This window comes from Macrobrachium nipponense, chromosome 23, assembly GCF_015104395.2.
Source record: "Macrobrachium nipponense isolate FS-2020 chromosome 23, ASM1510439v2, whole genome shotgun sequence".
Classification (NCBI taxonomy): Eukaryota; Metazoa; Arthropoda; class Malacostraca; order Decapoda; family Palaemonidae; genus Macrobrachium; species Macrobrachium nipponense.
This window is the reverse complement of record NC_061090.1, coordinates 47,622,015-47,632,661: the sequence shown is the minus strand read 5'-3', so window position 1 is coordinate 47,632,661 and position 10,647 is coordinate 47,622,015.

Here is a 10,647-nt window from a genome sequence, read left to right as displayed (position 1 = left end):
GGGTGATAAATCAGTGAGCACTAGTGTTATCGTTGTGCAAGGTGCTACCCGTTTTTATATGTCTTTAGGAGTGTGTAAATCACTAGGTCTAGTGCATACAAAGTTTCCCCATCATACTGTCGCTTACCGTGAATGACGTCACTCGGAAACCCTCTGCGTCGACTAACCCCCGCCAAACGCCTGAAGAAAACGTTCTCACACGGGTAGGGGTGGTGGTCGGTCAGCGCGAGATGCCATACGCTGCCACGGAGGAGAATGTCCCTAGGCTGAGGGACTGGCTACTGCAACGTTTTGCGAAGACTACGTTCAAACGTTTCAAGAAACCCTCTGCCGATGATGAAAGGAGCCCTCACACTTCACCTGAGGGAAGGTGCCATCCCCTATGCGTGTCATACACCTATCCAGTTCCTAAGCATTGGGAGGCCGATGTTAAGGCTCAGCTCGACGAAGATGTCAAATTAGGAGTAATTAGGGAGGTCCCTGCTGGTACAGCTACGGACTGGTGTGCAAGGATGGTAGTGGTAGCAAAGAAAAATGGTAAACCACGGAGGACCGTGGACTATCAAGAGCTGAATAAGAATTGCAAACGAGAAACGCATCACACATGTGCTCCTTTTGAACATGGTCTCGGGTGTGCCACTTCGTACAATATAAGACTGTAGTTGATGCCTATGCCGGATTCCACCAGGTGCCATTAGATGAGGAGAGCCGACAGTTGACAACGTTTATTACACCATGGGGGAGATACCAGTATTGTCGAACACCTATGGGTCATTGCGCGGCCCCCGATGCATACACGAAAAGGTTCGATGACGTTATTATTGATGTACACAGAAAGTACAAGTGCATAGATGACGTGTTGTTATATGACGACAGTGTTGAGGGAGCCTTTTGGCATACTTATGATTTTTTTGCAATTATGTGGACGATAATGGTATTTACGACCCTGACGGCTGAATCCGGATAAATTCCGATTTTGTCAAAGACAGGTAGAGTTTGTGGGGTACGAACTTGATTGGGATAATTATAGACCTTCTAATGAGCGTATGAGTGCCATTAAGAACTTCCCATGCCTGCAAGCCCAACTATCACGGATATAAGATCTTGGTTTGGACTTGTGAACCAATTGCACCTTTCGTGGCTGTAGCACCGGTATGGAACCATTCAGGGATCTTCTCAAGAAATCCCCCCATCCGGAAAGTTTATTGGGACCAACGCCTTCAAAACAGTTTTGTTGCAGCCCGGGACAGCATTTGCAAGATGTTGGGCGACGGACTGACATATTATGATAAGACAAGGCGCACTGCTGTTGTTACCGATTGGTGCAGAGAAGGAATGGGATTTGTTATATTGCAACAATATTGCAATTGCGAGGATCTCAATGCCCCTTTTTGTTGTAAGGGGGGATGGAAACTGGCATTTATGTGGCGCAGGCACCTGACGGAGGCGGAGGCCGGCTATGCCGTCATTGAGGGGGAAGCGGCTGCAGTAGTATGGTGCCTTAGGAAATCGAGATTGTTTTTATTGGGATGCCCGAATTTCATTTTAATCACGGACCATAGACCTTTGGTAAAACTCTTTGGGGATAGGAGCCTAAAAGACATTGCAAACCCGAGACTACTAAGGTTGAAGGAGAAAACTATGCAATATAGTTTTACCATAAGATATTTGCCGGGGAAGAAGAATTCGGCAGCCGATACGTTATCAAGATACCCAGTGATTCGCAGTGAAACTAACCGTCAAAGACGAAGAAGAGGAGGAACTTATGAACGAAGTTTGTATTGCCTCCATGACGTCATCGCTGGCGGATGACGTCTTTACTATGACTGGGCTACCATGAGGGGGAAAGCAGAGAAGGATCCTGATTATTTGCTATTGCAGCGACGTGTCAGCGAAGAGGGTTGGCCGTCGTCAAGGTCTCAAGTGGAGCCCTGCCTAAAACCTTTTTTCAATGTACGTGATAGGCTGAGTGTCCATTGAAGGATTAGTCACATATGCATATGACGAGGGGCATGTTCGTCTGGTAGTTCCGGAGGCACTACGTTTACGCATTGCAACCAATTTACATTCAGGTCATCAATCAACTGACTCCATGATCAAAGAAAGAGCACGACAGGCAGTTTATTGGCCCTGGGATGAGGGTGACTTGGCAAATTATAGGCACAGTGTCATGATTGCAACGTTGCGGCACCTTCGCAAACAAAGGGAAAGTATTATATACACTCCCCCTCCCGAATATCCGTTTCAGAGAACTGTTGCGATTTATTTCAAGTAGCAGGAGGCAAGTATATGTCTACGCCGATCGACTGACTGATGATGGGAAAATTTATTTCTTCGCTAAACGGAAACTACATCCGTCGAGAATTGATCCCAGTTTTTAGAAGATCTTTTTATGCAGTGGGGAGCACCTGAAGAAATATCAGTGGACGAGGGCCACGAATCTAACGAGCATGGAAATGAGACATTTCTTTGGTAAGTGGTGGGGTATCTATGAGAGTGTCGTCTGCTCACTAACCCCAGTCCCACGGGCGGGCAGAAGCTGCTGTGCGCACCGCCAAACTAACTTATGGGCAATACTCTACCTGATGGAGGGCTAGAACAATGACAAGGTAGCTCAGGCGCTATTGCAGTAGAGAAATCCACCATTACGTGGTATGATAAGTCTCCTGCACAGCTGGCCATGGTCGCCACTTCGAGATTCGTGCCATGTTAAAAAGTTATCAGTTCGTCACCGAGCATTGGTCGGAAACCTTGTCCGCAAGAGAGAGGGAAAGAAGCGTTGTTGAACAACGAATATCATCCAAGTATAATAAATGAGAAAGCCAGGATCTTTCCCCCCTACAAATAGGGGAGAGGGTAGCTATCCAGGATGTGACTACACGATCCCTGGAATAGAAAGCGGGGTGTGATTGAAAATGAATAGATACGCCAATATCGCATAAGGTTAGACGGGAGTGGAAAAGAATTTCGACAAGAAATCGCAAGCATTTGAGATCCCTACCCACCCACACCACCTGAGGGAGAACCTACTCCCCCACCGCCTCGGGGGAGGCTGGCCCAGTACCCACCCATGAGAAGTAAGCACTAGGGTAACGTCGTCCCCCGCAATGGCACGGGGGGATGATTTTATATTACAGAGTAATTCATTTTTAGTTGTGTTTAATAAATATCCCCTAAACATGTCAAGTTTTGTGCATATACTTTAATCCTGATTTTTATTTGGGTTTAATAAGTGTTCCTCTTGTCATGTTTACCATTTATGTATGTTCCAGCGCTGTGTCCGAAGGACTATCTTTATATAGCTGAATTCCCTTTACTTCATATGTTACTACCTTACCAGTTTTTATTATTTTGCAACTAAAGCGAAATCTATACTTATGTTTTAAATATACTATGTTGCTTTGAATGGGGAGCTTTGATCTTAAAGGGGAGGTGTAGGAATGTTCCATTTGAGGTACGATATGTTTCCCTGTTAGGTGTATCTCTTTCACGGGGTCGGGAAAAGACAAGTCAGTTCCCGCTCCATCCCTTGATCTGTAATCACTCATGTACATTAAGATCAACTGGTCCCCGAGTATGTCTCAACCTGCTACATAATGTTTGGAAGGTTATCGTTATATGGGCTAACCTTCAATTATCACTTACCATGAGTTTCTATTCTCTTAGGAACATTGTAGATTTATTTATTTAATTTTCCACGAGGGACAGGACTTGTACAGCTTTGGTTGGCCTCATGGCACAAGGAAGACCACATGGTTCAAGCCTCGGCAGGTGTTAGGGCGATGTGCCCTGAGAAGTGTAGCTAGAGATTGACACAAAGAGTTTTTCGAGAATGGGGTGTCGCTCTATGAGTGATTGGCTGGCCTTAGGAAACGTCTCAGGAGAGAATGCACTTATCAGTATCCGGTTAAACTGCGATGAGAAGTTAAGGATGACTATAGATGCAACGCACTCAGAGGTTCAGTGGAACTCATTAACGACCTCTGAGGCATCGACAGGGCTGGAGGAGATCACGACGAAGTCTGTGAATAAGGCAGTGGCATGGGACAAGTTTTTCTCAGCGCAAACAAGGCGATCAAGAAACCGCGAAATCTTTTGTGCATAGGTGCCAACAATTGCCTTAGATTGTGGGTTTTAAGTGTCCCCATTGTCGAGCTGATCTGAATGATTTTTGTGTTAGTTCAGCGGATAAACAATGTTTAAGCAATGTGGGGACTTAAGCAAGAGATCCTACAGGATCATGAGGTTTTCAATAATGTGCAGAAATTGTACGTAAATGTGAATTTATGAATCTGCAGAAAAGGTAGTATTAGCGCTCGTGGAGGGGCAAACGTAGCTAGTTTTGGTAAAAGGGGATGAGATAGGCTAGGCCTAGTTGAAAGTGTTTTAGAAGGTGAAAGTAAAATTATTTGCTAGCTATAGGTCTAATAATAGTGACAAGGGACACGGCCGTGGCCGTAGTAGCTGAAACTACTGTAACAGTAAGTCAGATACCAGGTGTAAAAGTGGGTGGTCGTTCTCATTGCAGGAAAATGTCCTGCTGATAATGTTAATTGTTTTCAGTGTGGTATTGTGGGGCACTTTGCTAAATTCTGTTTGTCAAGGGGGGCAACAGCCCGCCAAAACGGCGCCTATTGTGGACGCGTCTGTTACGTCATGCACTGTTGCCTATCCACCTGCGGACAATCGCCAGGTAGGCCTATGTCGGCAGTGGGGAAACTGCCGATGGTGAAAATAAGGTTAAGCATGAGTTTTCATGTGAGTGTGGTTCGTCGTTGAGGCTGTTCCAGACACTGGGGCAGAAGTGTGTATAGTAGGGGTAGATTTGTTTACCAAAATTGGGTTTGAAGGTACCTAATCTCTCTCGTGTAATGTCCATTGTAAATCACGCAGGGGAGAAGTCATTGAGAATATATGGGTCCTGTTGATAATGCTATAAATAGAATTGGGTGATAAATCAGTGAGCACTAGTGTTATCGTTTTGTGCAAGGTGCTACCCGTTTTTATATGTCTTTCGAGGTGTGTAAAATCACTAGGTCTAGTGCATACAAAGTTTCCCCATCATACTGTCGCCCACCGTGAATGACGTCACTCGGAAACCCTCTGCGTCGACTAACCCCCCGCCAAACGCCTGAAGAAAACGTTCTCACACGGGTAGGGGGTGGGGTGGTCGTCAGCGCGAGATGCCATACGCTGCCACGGAGGAGAATGTCCCTAGGCTGAGGGACTGGGCTACTGCAACGTTTTGCGAAGACTACGTTCAACGTTTCAAGAAACCCATCTGCCGATGATGAAAAGGGAGCCCCTCACCACATTCACCTGAGGGAAGGTGCCATCCCCTATGCGTGTCATACACTATACCCAGTTCCTAAGCAATTGGGAGGCCGATGTTTACGGCTCAAGCTCGACGAAGATGTCAAAATAGGGAGTAATTAGGGAGGTCCCTGCTGGTACAGCTACGGACTGTGTGCAAGGATGGTAGTGGTAGCAAAAGAAAAATGGTAAACCACGGAGGACCGTGGACTATCAAGAGCTGAATAGAATTGCAAACGAGAACTCATCACACATGTGCTCCTTTTGACATGGTCCTCGGGGTGTGCCACTTCGTACAAATAAGACTGTAGTTGATGCTTATGCCGGGATTCCACCAGGGTGCCATTAGATGAGGAGAGCCGACAGTTGACACGTTTATTCACCATGGGGGAGATACCAGTATGTCCGAACACATATGGGTCATTGCGCGGCCCCCGATGCATACACGAAAAGTTCGATGACGTTATTATTGATGTACACAGAAAGTACAAGTGCATAGATGACGTTTGTTAATATACGACAGTGTTGAGGGAGCCTTTTGGCATACTTATGATTTTTTGCAATTATGTGGCGATATGGTATTACGCTGAATCCGGATGAATTCCGATTTTGTCAAAGACAGTAGAGTTTGTGGGGTACGAACTTGATGGGATAATTATAGACCTTCTAATGAGCGTATGAGTGCCATTAAAGAAACTTCCCCATGCTGCAAGCCCAACTATCACGGATATAAGATCTTGGTTTGGACTTGTGAACCAAATTGCACCTTTCGTGGCTGTAGCACCCGGTAATGGAACCATTCAGGGATCTCTCAAGAAATCCCCCCCCATCGGAAAGTTTATTGGACCACGCCTTCAAAACAGTTTGTTGCAAGCCCGGGACAGCATTTGCAAGATGTTGGCGACGGACTGACATATTTGATAAGACAAGCGCACTGCTGTTGTTACCGATTGGGTGCAGAGAAGAATGGGGGATTTGTTATATTGCAAAAACAATTTGCAATTGCGAGGATCTCAATGCCCCTTTTTGTTGTAAGGGGGGATGGAAACTGGCATTAGGTGGGGCAGCAGGCACCCTGACGGAGGCGGAGGCCGGCTATGCCGTCATTGAGGGGGAAGCGGCTGTAGTAGTATGGTGCCTTAGGAAATCGAGATGTTTTTATGGATGCCCGATTTCATTTTAATCACGGACCATAGACCGTTTTGGTAAAACTCTTTGGGATAGGAGCCTAAAAGACATTTGCAAACCCGAGACTACTAAGGTTGAAGGAGAAAACTATGCAATATAGTTTTTACCATAAGATATTTGCCGGGAAGAAGAATTCGCAGCCGATACGTTATCAAAGATACCCAGTGATTCGCAATGAAAACTACCGTCAAAACGAGAAGAGGAGGAACTTATGAACGAAGTTTTGTATTGCCTCCATGACGTCATCGCTGGCGGATGACGTCATTACTATGGACTGGGACTACCATGAGGGGGGAAGCAGAGAAGGATCTGATTATTTACTATTGCAGCGACGTGTCAGCGAGAGGGTTGGCCGTCGTCAAGGTCTCAAGTGGAGCCCTGCCTAAAACCTTTTTTCAATGTACGTGATAGGCTGAGTGTCATTGAAGGATTAGTCACATATGCATATGACGAGGGCATGTTCGTCTGGTAGTTCCGGAGGCACTACGTTTTACGCATTGCAACCAATTTACATTCAGGTCATCAATCAACTGACTCCATGATCAGAAGAGCACGACAGGCAGTTTATTGGCCTGGGATTGAGGGTGACTTGGCAAATTATAGGGCACAGTGTCATGATTGCAAACGTTGCGGCACCTTCGCAACAAAGGGAAAAGTTTATATACACTCCCCCATCCCGAATATCCGTTTCAGAGAACTGTTGCAGATTTATTTCAAGTAGCAGGGAGGCAGTATATGGTCTACGCGATCGACTGACTGGATGGATGGAATTTATTTTCTTCGCTAACGGAACTACATCCGCGAGATTGATCCCAGTTTTTAGAAGATATTTTATGCAGTGGGGAGCACCTGAAGAAATATCAGTGGACGAGGGCACGAATCTAACGAGCATGGAAATGAGACATTTTCTTTGGTAAGTGGGGGGTATCTATGAGAGTGTCGTCTGCTCACTACCACCCAGTCCAACGGGCGGCGGCAGAAGCTGCTGTGCGCACCGCCAAACGAACATTAATGGGGCAATACTCTACCTGATGGAGGGCTAGACAATGACAAGGTAGCTCAGGCGATATTGCAGTATAGAAATACACCATTACGTGGTATAGATAAGTCTCCTGCACAGCTGGCCATGGGTCGCCAACTTCGAGATTCGGTGCCAATGTTAAAAGTTATCATTTTTCGTCACCGAGCATTTGGTCGGAAACCTTGTCCGCAAGAGAGAGGGAAAGAAGCGTTGTTGAACAACGAATATCATCCAAGTATAATGAGAAAGCCAAGGATCTTTCCCCCCTACAAATAGGGGAGAGGGTAGCTATCCAGGATGTGACTACACGAGCCTGGAATAGAAGCGGGGTGGGTTATTGAAAAGAATAGATACCGCCAATATCGCATAAGGTTAGACGGGAGTGGAAGAATTTCGACAAGAAATCGCAAGCATTTGAGATCCCTACCACCCACACCACCTGAGGGAGAACCTACTCCCACCGCCTCGGGGGAGGCTGGCCCAGTACCCACCCAGGAGAGAAGTAGCACTAGGGTACGTCGTCCCCGCAATGGCACGATGATTATATACAGAGTAATTCATTTTAGTTGTGTTTAAATAAATATCCCCTAAACATATCAAGTTTTGTGCATATACTTTAATCCTGATTATTTGGGTTTAATAAGTGTTCCTCTTGTCATGTTTACCATTTATGTATGTTCCAGCGCTGTTTCCGAAGGACTATCTTTATTATAGCTGAATTCCCTTTACTTCATATGTTACTACCTTTACCAGTTTTATTATTTTTGCAACTAAAAGGAGAAATCTATACTTATGTTTTAATATACTATGTTTGCTTTGAATGGGGAGCTTTGATCTTAAGGGGAGGTGTAGGAATGTTCCATTTGAGGTACGATATGTTTTTCCCTGTTATGTGTATCTCTTTGCACGGGGTTCGGGAAAAGACAAGTCAGTTCCCGCTCATCCCTTGATCTGTAATCAACTCATGTACATTAAAGGAATCAACTGGTCCCGAGTATGTCTCAACCTGCTTACATAATGTTTGGAAGGTTATCTGTTATATGGGCTAACCTTCAATTATCACTTACAATGAGTTTCTATTCTCTTAGGAACATTGTAGATTTATTTATTTAATTTCCACGAGGTGGACAGGACTTGTTACAGGCTTTGGTTGGCCTCATGGCACAAGGAAGACCACATGGTTCAGCCTCGGCAGGTGTTAGGGCGATGTGCCCTGAGAAGTGTAAGCTATGAGATGACACAAAGCAGTTTTCGAGAATGGTGTCGCTCTATGAGTGATTGGCTGGCCTTAGGAAAACGTCTCAGGAGAGAATGCACTTATCAGTATCCGGTTAAACTGCGATGAGAAGTTAAGGATGACTATAGATGCAACGCACTCAGAGGTTCAGTGGAACTCATTAACGACCTCTGAGCATTCGACAGACTGGAGGAGATCACGACGAAGTCTGTGAATAAGGCAGTGGCATGGGACAAGTTTTTTCTCAGCGCAACAAGGCGATCAAGAAACCGCGAAATCTTTTGTGCATAGGTGCCAACAATTGGCCTTAGATTGTGGGTTAAGTGTCCCCATTGTCGAGCTGATCTGAATGATTTTGTGTTAGTTCAGCGGATAACAGTGGTTTAAGCAATGTGGGACTTAAGCAAGAGATCTACAGGATCATGAGGTTTTCAATACTGTGCAGAAATTGTTACGTAAATGTGAAATTTTATGAATCTGCAGAAAAGGATAGTATTAGCGCTCGTGGAAGCAACAAAAGTAGCTAGTTTGGTAAAGGTAAAAAAAGGGGATGAGATAGGCTTAGGCCTAGTTGAAAGTGGGTTAGAAGGTGAAAGTAAAATTATTGCTAGCTATAGGTCTAAATAATAGTGACAAGGGACACGGCCGTGGCCGTAGTAAGCTTGAAACCTACTGGTAACAGTAAGTCAGATCACCAGGTGTAAAAAAGTGTGGTGGTCGTTCTCATTGGCAGGGAAAATGTCCTGCTGATAATGTTAATTGTTTTCAGTGTGGTATTGTGGGGCACTTTGCTAAATTCTGTTGTCAAGGGGGGGCAACAGCCCGCCAAAACGGCGCCTATTGTGGACGCGTCTGTTACGTCATGCACTGTTGCCTATCCACCTGCGGACAATCGCCAGTAGGCCTATGTGCGGCAGTGGGGAACTGCCGATGGTGAAAATAAAGGTTAAGCATGAGTTTTTCATGTGAGTGTGTCGTCGTTGAGGCTGTTCCAGACACTGGGCAGAAGTGTGTATAGTAGGGGTAGATTTGTTACCAAAATTGGGTTTGAAGGTACCTAATCTCTCTCGGTGTAATGTCATTGTAATCACGCAGGGGAGAAGTCATTGAGAATATATGGGTCTGTTGATATGCTAATAGAATTGGGTGATAAATCAGTGAGCACTAGTGTTATCGTTGTGCAAGGTGCTACCCGTTTTTTATATGTCTTAGAGTGTGTAAATCACTAGGTCTAGTGCATACAAAGTTTCCCCATCATACTGTCGCTACCGTGAATGACGTCACTCGGAAACCCTCTGCGTCGACTAACCCCCGCCAAACGCCTGAAGAAAACGTTCTCACACGGGTAGGGGGTGGTGGTCGTCAGCGCGAGATGCCATACGCTGCCACGGAGGAGAATGTCCTAGGCTGAGGGACTGGCTACTGCAAACGTTTTGCGAAGACTACGTTCAACGTTTCAAGAAACCCTCTGCCGATGATGAAAGGAGCCCCTCACCACATTCACCTGAGGGAAGGTGCCATCCCCTATGCGTGTCATAACACCTATACCAGTTCCTAAGCATTGGGAGGCCGATGTTAAGGCTCAGCTCGACGAAGATGTCAAATTAGGAGAATTATTAGGGAGGTCCCCTGCTGGTACAGCTACGGACTGGTGTGCAAGGATGGTAGTGGTAGCAAAGAAAAATGGTAAACCACGGAGGACCGTGGACTATCAAGAGCTGAATAAGAATTGCAAACGAGAAACGCATCACACATGTGCTCCTTTTGACATGTCTCGGGTGTGCCACTTTCGTACATATAAGATGTAGTTGATGCCTATGCCGGATTCCACCAGGGTGCCATTAAGATGAGGAGAGCCGACAGTTGACAAACGTTTATTACCACCATG